The 13487-nt window shown below is 53.5% G+C and overlaps 33 non-coding genes across 33 annotated transcripts; 13 read left to right on the plus strand and 20 right to left on the minus strand.

Moving 5' to 3' along the window:
* The first annotated feature begins 410 nt into the window (after nt 1-410).
* Nucleotides 411-483, plus strand: Trnar-acg (transfer RNA arginine (anticodon ACG)). The gene has a single exon. It is a non-coding gene; the product is annotated as a tRNA-Arg (tRNA).
* A 556-nt stretch (nt 484-1039) lies between these two features.
* Nucleotides 1040-1111, minus strand: Trnad-guc (transfer RNA aspartic acid (anticodon GUC)). The gene has a single exon. It is a non-coding gene; the product is annotated as a tRNA-Asp (tRNA).
* A 111-nt stretch (nt 1112-1222) lies between these two features.
* On the minus strand, nt 1223-1314 carry Trnai-uau (transfer RNA isoleucine (anticodon UAU)). Its single transcript is given in 2 exon segments — nt 1223-1258; nt 1277-1314. It is a non-coding gene; the product is annotated as a tRNA-Ile (tRNA).
* Nucleotides 1315-1756: 442 nt separating this feature from the next.
* Trnar-acg (transfer RNA arginine (anticodon ACG)) lies at nt 1757-1829 on the plus strand. The gene has a single exon. It is a non-coding gene; the product is annotated as a tRNA-Arg (tRNA).
* A 556-nt stretch (nt 1830-2385) lies between these two features.
* Trnad-guc (transfer RNA aspartic acid (anticodon GUC)) lies at nt 2386-2457 on the minus strand. Its single transcript has one exon. It is a non-coding gene; the product is annotated as a tRNA-Asp (tRNA).
* A 111-nt stretch (nt 2458-2568) lies between these two features.
* Trnai-uau (transfer RNA isoleucine (anticodon UAU)) lies at nt 2569-2660 on the minus strand. The gene is given in 2 exon segments: nt 2569-2604; nt 2623-2660. It is a non-coding gene; the product is annotated as a tRNA-Ile (tRNA).
* A 442-nt stretch (nt 2661-3102) lies between these two features.
* Trnar-acg (transfer RNA arginine (anticodon ACG)) lies at nt 3103-3175 on the plus strand. The gene has a single exon. It is a non-coding gene; the product is annotated as a tRNA-Arg (tRNA).
* Nucleotides 3176-3731: 556 nt separating this feature from the next.
* On the minus strand, nt 3732-3803 carry Trnad-guc (transfer RNA aspartic acid (anticodon GUC)). Its single transcript has one exon. It is a non-coding gene; the product is annotated as a tRNA-Asp (tRNA).
* A 111-nt stretch (nt 3804-3914) lies between these two features.
* Trnai-uau (transfer RNA isoleucine (anticodon UAU)) lies at nt 3915-4006 on the minus strand. The gene is given in 2 exon segments: nt 3915-3950; nt 3969-4006. It is a non-coding gene; the product is annotated as a tRNA-Ile (tRNA).
* A 442-nt stretch (nt 4007-4448) lies between these two features.
* Nucleotides 4449-4521, plus strand: Trnar-acg (transfer RNA arginine (anticodon ACG)). Its single transcript has one exon. It is a non-coding gene; the product is annotated as a tRNA-Arg (tRNA).
* A 248-nt stretch (nt 4522-4769) lies between these two features.
* On the plus strand, nt 4770-4841 carry Trnam-cau (transfer RNA methionine (anticodon CAU)). Its single transcript has one exon. It is a non-coding gene; the product is annotated as a tRNA-Met (tRNA).
* Nucleotides 4842-5077: 236 nt separating this feature from the next.
* Trnad-guc (transfer RNA aspartic acid (anticodon GUC)) lies at nt 5078-5149 on the minus strand. Its single transcript has one exon. It is a non-coding gene; the product is annotated as a tRNA-Asp (tRNA).
* Nucleotides 5150-5260: 111 nt separating this feature from the next.
* On the minus strand, nt 5261-5352 carry Trnai-uau (transfer RNA isoleucine (anticodon UAU)). Its single transcript is given in 2 exon segments — nt 5261-5296; nt 5315-5352. It is a non-coding gene; the product is annotated as a tRNA-Ile (tRNA).
* A 442-nt stretch (nt 5353-5794) lies between these two features.
* Trnar-acg (transfer RNA arginine (anticodon ACG)) lies at nt 5795-5867 on the plus strand. Its single transcript has one exon. It is a non-coding gene; the product is annotated as a tRNA-Arg (tRNA).
* A 248-nt stretch (nt 5868-6115) lies between these two features.
* On the plus strand, nt 6116-6187 carry Trnam-cau (transfer RNA methionine (anticodon CAU)). Its single transcript has one exon. It is a non-coding gene; the product is annotated as a tRNA-Met (tRNA).
* Nucleotides 6188-6423: 236 nt separating this feature from the next.
* On the minus strand, nt 6424-6495 carry Trnad-guc (transfer RNA aspartic acid (anticodon GUC)). The gene has a single exon. It is a non-coding gene; the product is annotated as a tRNA-Asp (tRNA).
* Nucleotides 6496-6606: 111 nt separating this feature from the next.
* On the minus strand, nt 6607-6698 carry Trnai-uau (transfer RNA isoleucine (anticodon UAU)). The gene is given in 2 exon segments: nt 6607-6642; nt 6661-6698. It is a non-coding gene; the product is annotated as a tRNA-Ile (tRNA).
* A 441-nt stretch (nt 6699-7139) lies between these two features.
* On the plus strand, nt 7140-7212 carry Trnar-acg (transfer RNA arginine (anticodon ACG)). Its single transcript has one exon. It is a non-coding gene; the product is annotated as a tRNA-Arg (tRNA).
* Nucleotides 7213-7768: 556 nt separating this feature from the next.
* Trnad-guc (transfer RNA aspartic acid (anticodon GUC)) lies at nt 7769-7840 on the minus strand. The gene has a single exon. It is a non-coding gene; the product is annotated as a tRNA-Asp (tRNA).
* A 111-nt stretch (nt 7841-7951) lies between these two features.
* On the minus strand, nt 7952-8043 carry Trnai-uau (transfer RNA isoleucine (anticodon UAU)). The gene is given in 2 exon segments: nt 7952-7987; nt 8006-8043. It is a non-coding gene; the product is annotated as a tRNA-Ile (tRNA).
* Nucleotides 8044-8485: 442 nt separating this feature from the next.
* Trnar-acg (transfer RNA arginine (anticodon ACG)) lies at nt 8486-8558 on the plus strand. Its single transcript has one exon. It is a non-coding gene; the product is annotated as a tRNA-Arg (tRNA).
* A 248-nt stretch (nt 8559-8806) lies between these two features.
* On the plus strand, nt 8807-8878 carry Trnam-cau (transfer RNA methionine (anticodon CAU)). Its single transcript has one exon. It is a non-coding gene; the product is annotated as a tRNA-Met (tRNA).
* Nucleotides 8879-9114: 236 nt separating this feature from the next.
* Trnad-guc (transfer RNA aspartic acid (anticodon GUC)) lies at nt 9115-9186 on the minus strand. The gene has a single exon. It is a non-coding gene; the product is annotated as a tRNA-Asp (tRNA).
* Nucleotides 9187-9297: 111 nt separating this feature from the next.
* On the minus strand, nt 9298-9389 carry Trnai-uau (transfer RNA isoleucine (anticodon UAU)). Its single transcript is given in 2 exon segments — nt 9298-9333; nt 9352-9389. It is a non-coding gene; the product is annotated as a tRNA-Ile (tRNA).
* Nucleotides 9390-9831: 442 nt separating this feature from the next.
* Nucleotides 9832-9904, plus strand: Trnar-acg (transfer RNA arginine (anticodon ACG)). Its single transcript has one exon. It is a non-coding gene; the product is annotated as a tRNA-Arg (tRNA).
* A 556-nt stretch (nt 9905-10460) lies between these two features.
* On the minus strand, nt 10461-10532 carry Trnad-guc (transfer RNA aspartic acid (anticodon GUC)). The gene has a single exon. It is a non-coding gene; the product is annotated as a tRNA-Asp (tRNA).
* Nucleotides 10533-10643: 111 nt separating this feature from the next.
* Trnai-uau (transfer RNA isoleucine (anticodon UAU)) lies at nt 10644-10735 on the minus strand. Its single transcript is given in 2 exon segments — nt 10644-10679; nt 10698-10735. It is a non-coding gene; the product is annotated as a tRNA-Ile (tRNA).
* A 442-nt stretch (nt 10736-11177) lies between these two features.
* Trnar-acg (transfer RNA arginine (anticodon ACG)) lies at nt 11178-11250 on the plus strand. The gene has a single exon. It is a non-coding gene; the product is annotated as a tRNA-Arg (tRNA).
* Nucleotides 11251-11806: 556 nt separating this feature from the next.
* Trnad-guc (transfer RNA aspartic acid (anticodon GUC)) lies at nt 11807-11878 on the minus strand. Its single transcript has one exon. It is a non-coding gene; the product is annotated as a tRNA-Asp (tRNA).
* Nucleotides 11879-11989: 111 nt separating this feature from the next.
* Nucleotides 11990-12081, minus strand: Trnai-uau (transfer RNA isoleucine (anticodon UAU)). The gene is given in 2 exon segments: nt 11990-12025; nt 12044-12081. It is a non-coding gene; the product is annotated as a tRNA-Ile (tRNA).
* A 442-nt stretch (nt 12082-12523) lies between these two features.
* On the plus strand, nt 12524-12596 carry Trnar-acg (transfer RNA arginine (anticodon ACG)). The gene has a single exon. It is a non-coding gene; the product is annotated as a tRNA-Arg (tRNA).
* A 556-nt stretch (nt 12597-13152) lies between these two features.
* On the minus strand, nt 13153-13224 carry Trnad-guc (transfer RNA aspartic acid (anticodon GUC)). Its single transcript has one exon. It is a non-coding gene; the product is annotated as a tRNA-Asp (tRNA).
* A 111-nt stretch (nt 13225-13335) lies between these two features.
* Trnai-uau (transfer RNA isoleucine (anticodon UAU)) lies at nt 13336-13427 on the minus strand. Its single transcript is given in 2 exon segments — nt 13336-13371; nt 13390-13427. It is a non-coding gene; the product is annotated as a tRNA-Ile (tRNA).
* Nucleotides 13428-13487: the final 60 nt, after the last annotated feature.

A 13487-nucleotide genomic window follows, 5' to 3' on the forward strand; every position in this document is an offset into this window, starting at 1 on the left:
CTTTGCCGCCAACCTGTTGTGGCTACAGACCCATCATACGACCGTCACCTGCGGCCATACTGCGACTTTAGCACCTGGCTACGGATGCTTCATACGATTCTTGTTTCATATGCTACACTTACAAGCATATCAACCGCTTGTCATCACCGAAAAATTGCAGAAAAACGCGCGCCTTGCCTTCTGCTACCTGTCCAACAGCGAGGGCAGATGTGTGGCAAGCTCTAAGCTATGCAGGCGCACCGTGGCCGAGCAGCTGGAGGAGAGATGCCTTCCTTGGCAGCTCCCTGCAGAGTGCGGAAGACCAGAGTGGCCGCGCCGCCGTTGTCAGTGGACGACACGCAGTTGCCGAGCCACGGAGAACACGTTGCTCTGCGATGTGTACCCGCCTCATATGACGAAAGGCGAACAGTGGCCCTGTGGCGCAACGGATAACGCGTCTGACTACGGATCAGAAGATTCCAGGTTCGAATCCTGGCAGGGTCGGCATTTTGTTAGTTGCGGGCGCGTAGCTAGGCAGTGCATTCGAATGTTTCCACCTGCGTGGAGTGCAATGTCAATCCTGAGCATCTCGCAGCTGCATCTCGAGACGATCGTGGTAAATATCGCTTCGTGCAAGCGTCAGCGTAGCGTCAGTCGAGCAAAGTCGAGACAAGTCAAGCTGAGAGATGTTGCACAGTTAAGTAAACGGTACGCGACGCAGACAATGCTTTTCCAAGTGTCCCACGTCACGCAGCAGAGTGGCGCAGTGGAAGCGTGCTGGGCCCATAACCCAGAGGTCCGTGGATCGAAACCACGCTGTGCTAAAATTATTCTTTTTCTTGGGTGCTTCGAGCTCGATCATTAAGCCTGGGGTGCGCTGACCCAGCGTCAACAGCAAACCCTGTAAGTTCTGAAACGATGACGACGTCGTGTGGAGAATACGAGAAACACTTCCTAAGACGCAGAGTTTCTTACGATTCTGCAGCAACTACATTTCTCGATCACAACGTTAATGTCCTATCGGGCCACACGTGCAACTTTCGCGATATAAAAATCGCACCTCCCCGGCGGGGAATCGAACCCCGGTCTCCCGCGTGACAGGCGGGGATACTAACCACTATACTACCGAGGAATACGCAAACGATACGCACAACGCACGCACACTTATTCTTCTCAAGTAGGTGATTCATCTCAAATCTAGCGTCCCGATGCTTTCAGAGTCAGCTGCTACGAAATAAAAGTATGCCCCAGGTGAGGCTCGAACTCACAACCCCGGCATTGCTCACGGCTACTGCCTTATAAGTACCGTGCGCTAACCAATTGCGCCACTGGGGCTACAGCAGGGTGCTTTCAGTTAGCGGTATTTGCTTTGCCGCCAACCTGTTGTGGCTACAGACCCATCATACGACCGTCACCTGCGGCCATACTGCGACTTTAGCACCTGGCTACGGATGCTTCATACGATTCTTGTTTCATATGCTACACTTACAAGCATATCAACCGCTTGTCATCACCGAAAAATTGCAGAAAAACGCGCGCCTTGCCTTCTGCTACCTGTCCAACAGCGAGGGCAGATGTGTGGCAAGCTCTAAGCTATGCAGGCGCACCGTGGCCGAGCAGCTGGAGGAGAGATGCCTTCCTTGGCAGCTCCCTGCAGAGTGCGGAAGACCAGAGTGGCCGCGCCGCCGTTGTCAGTGGACGACACGCAGTTGCCGAGCCACGGAGAACACGTTGCTCTGCGATGTGTACCCGCCTCATATGACGAAAGGCGAACAGTGGCCCTGTGGCGCAACGGATAACGCGTCTGACTACGGATCAGAAGATTCCAGGTTCGAATCCTGGCAGGGTCGGCATTTTGTTAGTTGCGGGCGCGTAGCTAGGCAGTGCATTCGAATGTTTCCACCTGCGTGGAGTGCAATGTCAATCCTGAGCATCTCGCAGCTGCATCTCGAGACGATCGTGGTAAATATCGCTTCGTGCAAGCGTCAGCGTAGCGTCAGTCGAGCAAAGTCGAGACAAGTCAAGCTGAGAGATGTTGCACAGTTAAGTAAACGGTACGCGACGCAGACAATGCTTTTCCAAGTGTCCCACGTCACGCAGCAGAGTGGCGCAGTGGAAGCGTGCTGGGCCCATAACCCAGAGGTCCGTGGATCGAAACCACGCTCTGCTGAAATTATTCTTTTTCTTGGGTGCTTCGAGCTCGATCATTAAGCCTGGGGTGCGCTGACCCAGCGTCAACAGCAAACCCTGTAAGTTCTGAAACGATGACGACGTCGTGTGGAGAATACGAGAAACACTTCCTAAGACGCAGAGTTTCTTACGATTCTGCAGCAACTACATTTCTCGATCACAACGTTAATGTCCTATCGGGCCACACGTGCAACTTTCGCGATATAAAAATCGCACCTCCCCGGCGGGGAATCGAACCCCGGTCTCCCGCGTGACAGGCGGGGATACTAACCACTATACTACCGAGGAATACGCAAACGATACGCACAACGCACGCACACTTATTCTTCTCAAGTAGGTGATTCATCTCAAATCTAGCGTCCCGATGCTTTCAGAGTCAGCTGCTACGAAATAAAAGTATGCCCCAGGTGAGGCTCGAACTCACAACCCCGGCATTGCTCACGGCTACTGCCTTATAAGTACCGTGCGCTAACCAATTGCGCCACTGGGGCTACAGCAGGGTGCTTTCAGTTAGCGGTATTTGCTTTGCCGCCAACCTGTTGTGGCTACAGACCCATCATACGACCGTCACCTGCGGCCATACTGCGACTTTAGCACCTGGCTACGGATGCTTCATACGATTCTTGTTTCATATGCTACACTTACAAGCATATCAACCGCTTGTCATCACCGAAAAATTGCAGAAAAACGCGCGCCTTGCCTTCTGCTACCTGTCCAACAGCGAGGGCAGATGTGTGGCAAGCTCTAAGCTATGCAGGCGCACCGTGGCCGAGCAGCTGGAGGAGAGATGCCTTCCTTGGCAGCTCCCTGCAGAGTGCGGAAGACCAGAGTGGCCGCGCCGCCGTTGTCAGTGGACGACACGCAGTTGCCGAGCCACGGAGAACACGTTGCTCTGCGATGTGTACCCGCCTCATATGACGAAAGGCGAACAGTGGCCCTGTGGCGCAACGGATAACGCGTCTGACTACGGATCAGAAGATTCCAGGTTCGAATCCTGGCAGGGTCGGCATTTTGTTAGTTGCGGGCGCGTAGCTAGGCAGTGCATTCGAATGTTTCCACCTGCGTGGAGTGCAATGTCAATCCTGAGCATCTCGCAGCTGCATCTCGAGACGATCGTGGTAAATATCGCTTCGTGCAAGCGTCAGCGTAGCGTCAGTCGAGCAAAGTCGAGACAAGTCAAGCTGAGAGATGTTGCACAGTTAAGTAAACGGTACGCGACGCAGACAATGCTTTTCCAAGTGTCCCACGTCACGCAGCAGAGTGGCGCAGTGGAAGCGTGCTGGGCCCATAACCCAGAGGTCCGTGGATCGAAACCACGCTCTGCTGAAATTATTCTTTTTCTTGGGTGCTTCGAGCTCGATCATTAAGCCTGGGGTGCGCTGACCCAGCGTCAACAGCAAACCCTGTAAGTTCTGAAACGATGACGACGTCGTGTGGAGAATACGAGAAACACTTCCTAAGACGCAGAGTTTCTTACGATTCTGCAGCAACTACATTTCTCGATCACAACGTTAATGTCCTATCGGGCCACACGTGCAACTTTCGCGATATAAAAATCGCACCTCCCCGGCGGGGAATCGAACCCCGGTCTCCCGCGTGACAGGCGGGGATACTAACCACTATACTACCGAGGAATACGCAAACGATACGCACAACGCACGCACACTTATTCTTCTCAAGTAGGTGATTCATCTCAAATCTAGCGTCCCGATGCTTTCAGAGTCAGCTGCTACGAAATAAAAGTATGCCCCAGGTGAGGCTCGAACTCACAACCCCGGCATTGCTCACGGCTACTGCCTTATAAGTACCGTGCGCTAACCAATTGCGCCACTGGGGCTACAGCAGGGTGCTTTCAGTTAGCGGTATTTGCTTTGCCGCCAACCTGTTGTGGCTACAGACCCATCATACGACCGTCACCTGCGGCCATACTGCGACTTTAGCACCTGGCTACGGATGCTTCATACGATTCTTGTTTCATATGCTACACTTACAAGCATATCAACCGCTTGTCATCACCGAAAAATTGCAGAAAAACGCGCGCCTTGCCTTCTGCTACCTGTCCAACAGCGAGGGCAGATGTGTGGCAAGCTCTAAGCTATGCAGGCGCACCGTGGCCGAGCAGCTGGAGGAGAGATGCCTTCCTTGGCAGCTCCCTGCAGAGTGCGGAAGACCAGAGTGGCCGCGCCGCCGTTGTCAGTGGACGACACGCAGTTGCCGAGCCACGGAGAACACGTTGCTCTGCGATGTGTACCCGCCTCATATGACGAAAGGCGAACAGTGGCCCTGTGGCGCAACGGATAACGCGTCTGACTACGGATCAGAAGATTCCAGGTTCGAATCCTGGCAGGGTCGGCATTTTGTTAGTTGTGGGCGCGTAGCTAGGCAGTGCATTCGAATGTTTCCACCTGCGTGGAGTGCAATGTCAATCCTGAGCATCTCGCAGCTGCATCTCGAGACGATCGTGGTAAATATCGCTTCGTGCAAGCGTCAGCGTAGCGTCAGTCGAGCAAAGTCGAGTCAAGTCAAGCTGAGAGATGTTGCACAGTTAAGTAAACGGTACGCGACGCAGACAATGCTTTTCCAAGTGTCCCACGTCACGCAGCAGAGTGGCGCAGTGGAAGCGTGCTGGGCCCATAACCCAGAGGTCCGTGGATCGAAACCACGCTCTGCTAAAATTATTCTTTTTCTTGGGTGCTTCGAGCTCGATCATTAAGCCTGGGGTGCGCTGACCCAGCGTCAACAGCAAACCCTGTAAGTTCTGAAACGATGACGACGTCGTGTGGAGAATACGAGAAACACTTCCTAAGACGCAGAGTTTCTTACGATTCTGCAGCAACTACATTTCTCGATCACAACGTTAATGTCCTATCGGGCCACACGTGCAACTTTCGCGATATAAAAATCGCACCTCCCCGGCGGGGAATCGAACCCCGGTCTCCCGCGTGACAGGCGGGGATACTAACCACTATACTACCGAGGAATACGCAAACGATACGCACAACGCACGCACACTTATTCTTCTCAAGTAGGTGATTCATCTCAAATCTAGCGTCCCGATGCTTTCAGAGTCAGCTGCTACGAAATAAAAGTATGCCCCAGGTGAGGCTCGAACTCACAACCCCGGCATTGCTCACGGCTACTGCCTTATAAGTACCGTGCGCTAACCAATTGCGCCACTGGGGCTACAGCAGGGTGCTTTCAGTTAGCGGTATTTGCTTTGCCGCCAACCTGTTGTGGCTACAGACCCATCATACGACCGTCACCTGCGGCCATACTGCGACTTTAGCACCTGGCTACGGATGCTTCATACGATTCTTGTTTCATATGCTACACTTACAAGCATATCAACCGCTTGTCATCACCGAAAAATTGCAGAAAAACGCGCGCCTTGCCTTCTGCTACCTGTCCAACAGCGAGGGCAGATGTGTGGCAAGCTCTAAGCTATGCAGGCGCACCGTGGCCGAGCAGCTGGAGGAGAGATGCCTTCCTTGGCAGCTCCCTGCAGAGTGCGGAAGACCAGAGTGGCCGCGCCGCCGTTGTCAGTGGACGACACGCAGTTGCCGAGCCACGGAGAACACGTTGCTCTGCGATGTGTACCCGCCTCATATGACGAAAGGCGAACAGTGGCCCTGTGGCGCAACGGATAACGCGTCTGACTACGGATCAGAAGATTCCAGGTTCGAATCCTGGCAGGGTCGGCATTTTGTTAGTTGCGGGCGCGTAGCTAGGCAGTGCATTCGAATGTTTCCACCTGCGTGGAGTGCAATGTCAATCCTGAGCATCTCGCAGCTGCATCTCGAGACGATCGTGGTAAATATCGCTTCGTGCAAGCGTCAGCGTAGCGTCAGTCGAGCAAAGTCGAGTCAAGTCAAGCTGAGAGATGTTGCACAGTTAAGTAAACGGTACGCGACGCAGACAATGCTTTTCCAAGTGTCCCACGTCACGCAGCAGAGTGGCGCAGTGGAAGCGTGCTGGGCCCATAACCCAGAGGTCCGTGGATCGAAACCACGCTCTGCTAAAATTATTCTTTTTCTTGGGTGCTTCGAGCTCGATCATTAAGCCTGGGGTGCGCTGACCCAGCGTCAACAGCAAACCCTGTAAGTTCTGAAACGATGACGACGTCGTGTGGAGAATACGAGAAACACTTCCTAAGACGCAGAGTTTCTTACGATTCTGCAGCAACTACATTTCTCGATCACAACGTTAATGTCCTATCGGGCCACACGTGCAACTTTCGCGATATAAAAATCGCACCTCCCCGGCGGGGAATCGAACCCCGGTCTCCCGCGTGACAGGCGGGGATACTAACCACTATACTACCGAGGAATACGCAAACGATACGCACAACGCACGCACACTTATTCTTCTCAAGTAGGTGATTCATCTCAAATCTAGCGTCCCGATGCTTTCAGAGTCAGCTGCTACGAAATAAAAGTATGCCCCAGGTGAGGCTCGAACTCACAACCCCGGCATTGCTCACGGCTACTGCCTTATAAGTACCGTGCGCTAACCAATTGCGCCACTGGGGCTACAGCAGGGTGCTTTCAGTTAGCGGTATTTGCTTTGCCGCCAACCTGTTGTGGCTACAGACCCATCATACGACCGTCACCTGCGGCCATACTGCGACTTTAGCACCTGGCTACGGATGCTTCATACGATTCTTGTTTCATATGCTACACTTACAAGCATATCAACCGCTTGTCATCACCGAAAAATTGCAGAAAAACGCGCGCCTTGCCTTCTGCTACCTGTCCAACAGCGAGGGCAGATGTGTGGCAAGCTCTAAGCTATGCAGGCGCACCGTGGCCGAGCAGCTGGAGGAGAGATGCCTTCCTTGGCAGCTCCCTGCAGAGTGCGGAAGACCAGAGTGGCCGCGCCGCCGTTGTCAGTGGACGACACGCAGTTGCCGAGCCACGGAGAACACGTTGCTCTGCGATGTGTACCCGCCTCATATGACAAAGGCGAACAGTGGCCCTGTGGCGCAACGGATAACGCGTCTGACTACGGATCAGAAGATTCCAGGTTCGAATCCTGGCAGGGTCGGCATTTTGTTAGTTGCGGGCGCGTAGCTAGGCAGTGCATTCGAATGTTTCCACCTGCGTGGAGTGCAATGTCAATCCTGAGCATCTCGCAGCTGCATCTCGAGACGATCGTGGTAAATATCGCTTCGTGCAAGCGTCAGCGTAGCGTCAGTCGAGCAAAGTCGAGACAAGTCAAGCTGAGAGATGTTGCACAGTTAAGTAAACGGTACGCGACGCAGACAATGCTTTTCCAAGTGTCCCACGTCACGCAGCAGAGTGGCGCAGTGGAAGCGTGCTGGGCCCATAACCCAGAGGTCCGTGGATCGAAACCACGCTCTGCTGAAATTATTCTTTTTCTTGGGTGCTTCGAGCTCGATCATTAAGCCTGGGGTGCGCTGACCCAGCGTCAACAGCAAACCCTGTAAGTTCTGAAACGATGACGACGTCGTGTGGAGAATACGAGAAACACTTCCTAAGACGCAGAGTTTCTTACGATTCTGCAGCAACTACATTTCTCGATCACAACGTTAATGTCCTATCGGGCCACACGTGCAACTTTCGCGATATAAAAATCGCACCTCCCCGGCGGGGAATCGAACCCCGGTCTCCCGCGTGACAGGCGGGGATACTAACCACTATACTACCGAGGAATACGCAAACGATACGCACAACGCACGCACACTTATTCTTCTCAAGTAGGTGATTCATCTCAAATCTAGCGTCCCGATGCTTTCAGAGTCAGCTGCTACGAAATAAAAGTATGCCCCAGGTGAGGCTCGAACTCACAACCCCGGCATTGCTCACGGCTACTGCCTTATAAGTACCGTGCGCTAACCAATTGCGCCACTGGGGCTACAGCAGGGTGCTTTCAGTTAGCGGTATTTGCTTTGCCGCCAACCTGTTGTGGCTACAGACCCATCATACGACCGTCACCTGCGGCCATACTGCGACTTTAGCACCTGGCTACGGATGCTTCATACGATTCTTGTTTCATATGCTACACTTACAAGCATATCAACCGCTTGTCATCACCGAAAAATTGCAGAAAAACGCGCGCCTTGCCTTCTGCTACCTGTCCAACAGCGAGGGCAGATGTGTGGCAAGCTCTAAGCTATGCAGGCGCACCGTGGCCGAGCAGCTGGAGGAGAGATGCCTTCCTTGGCAGCTCCCTGCAGAGTGCGGAAGACCAGAGTGGCCGCGCCGCCGTTGTCAGTGGACGACACGCAGTTGCCGAGCCACGGAGAACACGTTGCTCTGCGATGTGTACCCGCCTCATATGACGAAAGGCGAACAGTGGCCCTGTGGCGCAACGGATAACGCGTCTGACTACGGATCAGAAGATTCCAGGTTCGAATCCTGGCAGGGTCGGCATTTTGTTAGTTGCGGGCGCGTAGCTAGGCAGTGCATTCGAATGTTTCCACCTGCGTGGAGTGCAATGTCAATCCTGAGCATCTCGCAGCTGCATCTCGAGACGATCGTGGTAAATATCGCTTCGTGCAAGCGTCAGCGTAGCGTCAGTCGAGCAAAGTCGAGACAAGTCAAGCTGAGAGATGTTGCACAGTTAAGTAAACGGTACGCGACGCAGACAATGCTTTTCCAAGTGTCCCACGTCACGCAGCAGAGTGGCGCAGTGGAAGCGTGCTGGGCCCATAACCCAGAGGTCCGTGGATCGAAACCACGCTCTGCTAAAATTATTCTTTTTCTTGGGTGCTTCGAGCTCGATCATTAAGCCTGGGGTGCGCTGACCCAGCGTCAACAGCAAACCCTGTAAGTTCTGAAACGATGACGACGTCGTGTGGAGAATACGAGAAACACTTCCTAAGACGCAGAGTTTCTTACGATTCTGCAGCAACTACATTTCTCGATCACAACGTTAATGTCCTATCGGGCCACACGTGCAACTTTCGCGATATAAAAATCGCACCTCCCCGGCGGGGAATCGAACCCCGGTCTCCCGCGTGACAGGCGGGGATACTAACCACTATACTACCGAGGAATACGCAAACGATACGCACAACGCACGCACACTTATTCTTCTCAAGTAGGTGATTCATCTCAAATCTAGCGTCCCGATGCTTTCAGAGTCAGCTGCTACGAAATAAAAGTATGCCCCAGGTGAGGCTCGAACTCACAACCCCGGCATTGCTCACGGCTACTGCCTTATAAGTACCGTGCGCTAACCAATTGCGCCACTGGGGCTACAGCAGGGTGCTTTCAGTTAGCGGTATTTGCTTTGCCGCCAACCTGTTGTGGCTACAGACCCATCATACGACCGTCACCTGCGGCCATACTGCGACTTTAGCACCTGGCTACGGATGCTTCATACGATTCTTGTTTCATATGCTACACTTACAAGCATATCAACCGCTTGTCATCACCGAAAAATTGCAGAAAAACGCGCGCCTTGCCTTCTGCTACCTGTCCAACAGCGAGGGCAGATGTGTGGCAAGCTCTAAGCTATGCAGGCGCACCGTGGCCGAGCAGCTGGAGGAGAGATGCCTTCCTTGGCAGCTCCCTGCAGAGTGCGGAAGACCAGAGTGGCCGCGCCGCCGTTGTCAGTGGACGACACGCAGTTGCCGAGCCACGGAGAACACGTTGCTCTGCGATGTGTACCCGCCTCATATGACGAAAGGCGAACAGTGGCCCTGTGGCGCAACGGATAACGCGTCTGACTACGGATCAGAAGATTCCAGGTTCGAATCCTGGCAGGGTCGGCATTTTGTTAGTTGCGGGCGCGTAGCTAGGCAGTGCATTCGAATGTTTCCACCTGCGTGGAGTGCAATGTCAATCCTGAGCATCTCGCAGCTGCATCTCGAGACGATCGTGGTAAATATCGCTTCGTGCAAGCGTCAGCGTAGCGTCAGTCGAGCAAAGTCGAGACAAGTCAAGCTGAGAGATGTTGCACAGTTAAGTAAACGGTACGCGACGCAGACAATGCTTTTCCAAGTGTCCCACGTCACGCAGCAGAGTGGCGCAGTGGAAGCGTGCTGGGCCCATAACCCAGAGGTCCGTGGATCGAAACCACGCTGTGCTAAAATTATTCTTTTTCTTGGGTGCTTCGAGCTCGATCATTAAGCCTGGGGTGCGCTGACCCAGCGTCAACAGCAAACCCTGTAAGTTCTGAAACGATGACGACGTCGTGTGGAGAATACGAGAAACACTTCCTAAGACGCAGAGTTTCTTACGATTCTGCAGCAACTACATTTCTCGATCACAACGTTAATGTCCTATCGGGCCACACGTGCAACTTTCGCGATATAAAAATCGCACCTCCCCGGCGGGGAATCGAACCCCGGTCTCCCGCGTGACAGGCGGGGATACTAACCACTATACTACCGAGGAATACGCAAACGATACGCACAACGCACGCACACTTATTCTTCTCAAGTAGGTGATTCATCTCAAATCTAGCGTCCCGATGCTTTCAGAGTCAGCTGCTACGAAATAAAAGTATGCCCCAGGTGAGGCTCGAACTCACAACCCCGGCATTGCTCACGGCTACTGCCTTATAAGTACCGTGCGCTAACCAATTGCGCCACTGGGGCTACAGCAGGGTGCTTTCAGTTAGCGGTATTTGCTTTGCCGCCAACCTGTTGTGGCTACAGACCCATCATACGACCGTCACCTGCGGCCATACTGCGACTTTAGCACCTGGCTACGGATGCTTCATACGATTCTTGTTTCATATGCTACACTTACAAGCATATCAACCGCTTGTCATCACCGAAAAATTGCAGAAAAACGCGCGCCTTGCCTTCTGCTACCTGTCCAACAGCGAGGGCAGATGTGTGGCAAGCTCTAAGCTATGCAGGCGCACCGTGGCCGAGCAGCTGGAGGAGAGATGCCTTCCTTGGCAGCTCCCTGCAGAGTGCGGAAGACCAGAGTGGCCGCGCCGCCGTTGTCAGTGGACGACACGCAGTTGCCGAGCCACGGAGAACACGTTGCTCTGCGATGTGTACCCGCCTCATATGACGAAAGGCGAACAGTGGCCCTGTGGCGCAACGGATAACGCGTCTGACTACGGATCAGAAGATTCCAGGTTCGAATCCTGGCAGGGTCGGCATTTTGTTAGTTGCGGGCGCGTAGCTAGGCAGTGCATTCGAATGTTTCCACCTGCGTGGAGTGCAATGTCAATCCTGAGCATCTCGCAGCTGCATCTCGAGACGATCGTGGTAAATATCGCTTCGTGCAAGCGTCAGCGTAGCGTCAGTCGAGCAAAGTCGAGACAAGTCAAGCTGAGAGATGTTGCACAGTTAAGTAAACGGTACGCGACGCAGACAATGCTTTTCCAAGTGTCCCACGTCACGCAGCAGAGTGGCGCAGTGGAAGCGTGCTGGGCCCATAACCCAGAGGTCCGTGGATCGAAACCACGCTCTGCTGAAATTATTCTTTTTCTTGGGTGCTTCGAGCTCGATCATTAAGCCTGGGGTGCGCTGACCCAGCGTCAACAGCAAACCCTGTAAGTTCTGAAACGATGACGACGTCGTGTGGAGAATACGAGAAACACTTCCTAAGACGCAGAGTTTCTTACGATTCTGCAGCAACTACATTTCTCGATCACAACGTTAATGTCCTATCGGGCCACACGTGCAACTTTCGCGATATAAAAATCGCACCTCCCCGGCGGGGAATCGAACCCCGGTCTCCCGCGTGACAGGCGGGGATACTAACCACTATACTACCGAGGAATACGCAAACGATACGCACAACGCACGCACACTTATTCTTCTCAAGTAGGTGATTCATCTCAAATCTAGCGTCCCGATGCTTTCAGAGTCAGCTGCTACGAAATAAAAGTATGCCCCAGGTGAGGCTCGAACTCACAACCCCGGCATTGCTCACGGCTACTGCCTTATAAGTACCGTGCGCTAACCAATTGCGCCACTGGGGCTACAGCAGGGTGCTTTCAGTTAGCGGTATTTGCTTTGCCGCCAACCTGTTGTGGCTACAGACCCATCATACGACCGTCACCTGCGGCCATACTGCGACTTTAGCACCTGGCTACGGATGCTTCATACGATTCTTGTTTCATATGCTACACTTACAAGCATATCAACCGCTTGTCATCACCGAAAAATTGCAGAAAAACGCGCGCCTTGCCTTCTGCTACCTGTCCAACAGCGAGGGCAGATGTGTGGCAAGCTCTAAGCTATGCAGGCGCACCGTGGCCGAGCAGCTGGAGGAGAGATGCCTTCCTTGGCAGCTCCCTGCAGAGTGCGGAAGACCAGAGTGGCCGCGCCGCCGTTGTCAGTGGACGACACGCAGTTGCCGAGCCACGGAGAACACGTTGCTCTGCGATGTGTACCCGCCTCATATGACGAAAGGCGAACAGTGGCCCTGTGGCGCAACGGATAACGCGTCTGACTACGGATCAGAAGATTCCAGGTTCGAATCCTGGCAGGGTCGGCATTTTGTTAGTTGCGGGCGCGTAGCTAGGCAGTGCATTCGAATGTTTCCACCTGCGTGGAGTGCAATGTCAATCCTGAGCATCTCGCAGCTGCATCTCGAGACGATCGTGGTAAATATCGCTTCGTGCAAGCGTCAGCGTAGCGTCAGTCGAGCAAAGTCGAGACAAGTCAAGCTGAGAGATGTTGCACAGTTAAGTAAACGGTACGCGACGCAGACAATGCTTTTCCAAGTGTCCCACGTCACGCAGCAGAGTGGCGCAGTGGAAGCGTGCTGGGCCCATAACCCAGAGGTCCGTGGATCGAAACCACGCTCTGCTGAAATTATTCTTTTTCTTGGGTGCTTCGAGCTCGATCATTAAGCCTGGGGTGCGCTGACCCAGCGTCAACAGCAAACCCTGTAAGTTCTGAAACGATGACGACGTCGTGTGGAGAATACGAGAAACACTTCCTAAGACGCAGAGTTTCTTACGATTCTGCAGCAACTACATTTCTCGATCACAACGTTAATGTCCTATCGGGCCACACGTGCAACTTTCGCGATATAAAAATCGCACCTCCCCGGCGGGGAATCGAACCCCGGTCTCCCGCGTGACAGGCGGGGATACTAACCACTATACTACCGAGGAATACGCAAACGATACGCACAACGCACGCACACTTATTCTTCTCAAGTAGGTGATTCATCTCAAATCTAGCGTCCCGATGCTTTCAGAGTCAGCTGCTACGAAATAAAAGTATGCCCCAGGTGAGGCTCGAACTCACAACCCCGGCATTGCTCACGGCTACTGCCTTATAAGTACCGTGCGCTAACCAATTGCGCCACTGGGGCTACAGCAGGGTGCTTTCAGTTAGCGGTATTTGCTTTGCCGCCAACCTGTTGTGGCTACAG

The sequence above is a fragment of the Schistocerca cancellata genome, unplaced genomic scaffold, assembly GCF_023864275.1.
Source record: "Schistocerca cancellata isolate TAMUIC-IGC-003103 unplaced genomic scaffold, iqSchCanc2.1 HiC_scaffold_1023, whole genome shotgun sequence".
Taxonomy (NCBI): domain Eukaryota; kingdom Metazoa; phylum Arthropoda; class Insecta; order Orthoptera; family Acrididae; genus Schistocerca; species Schistocerca cancellata.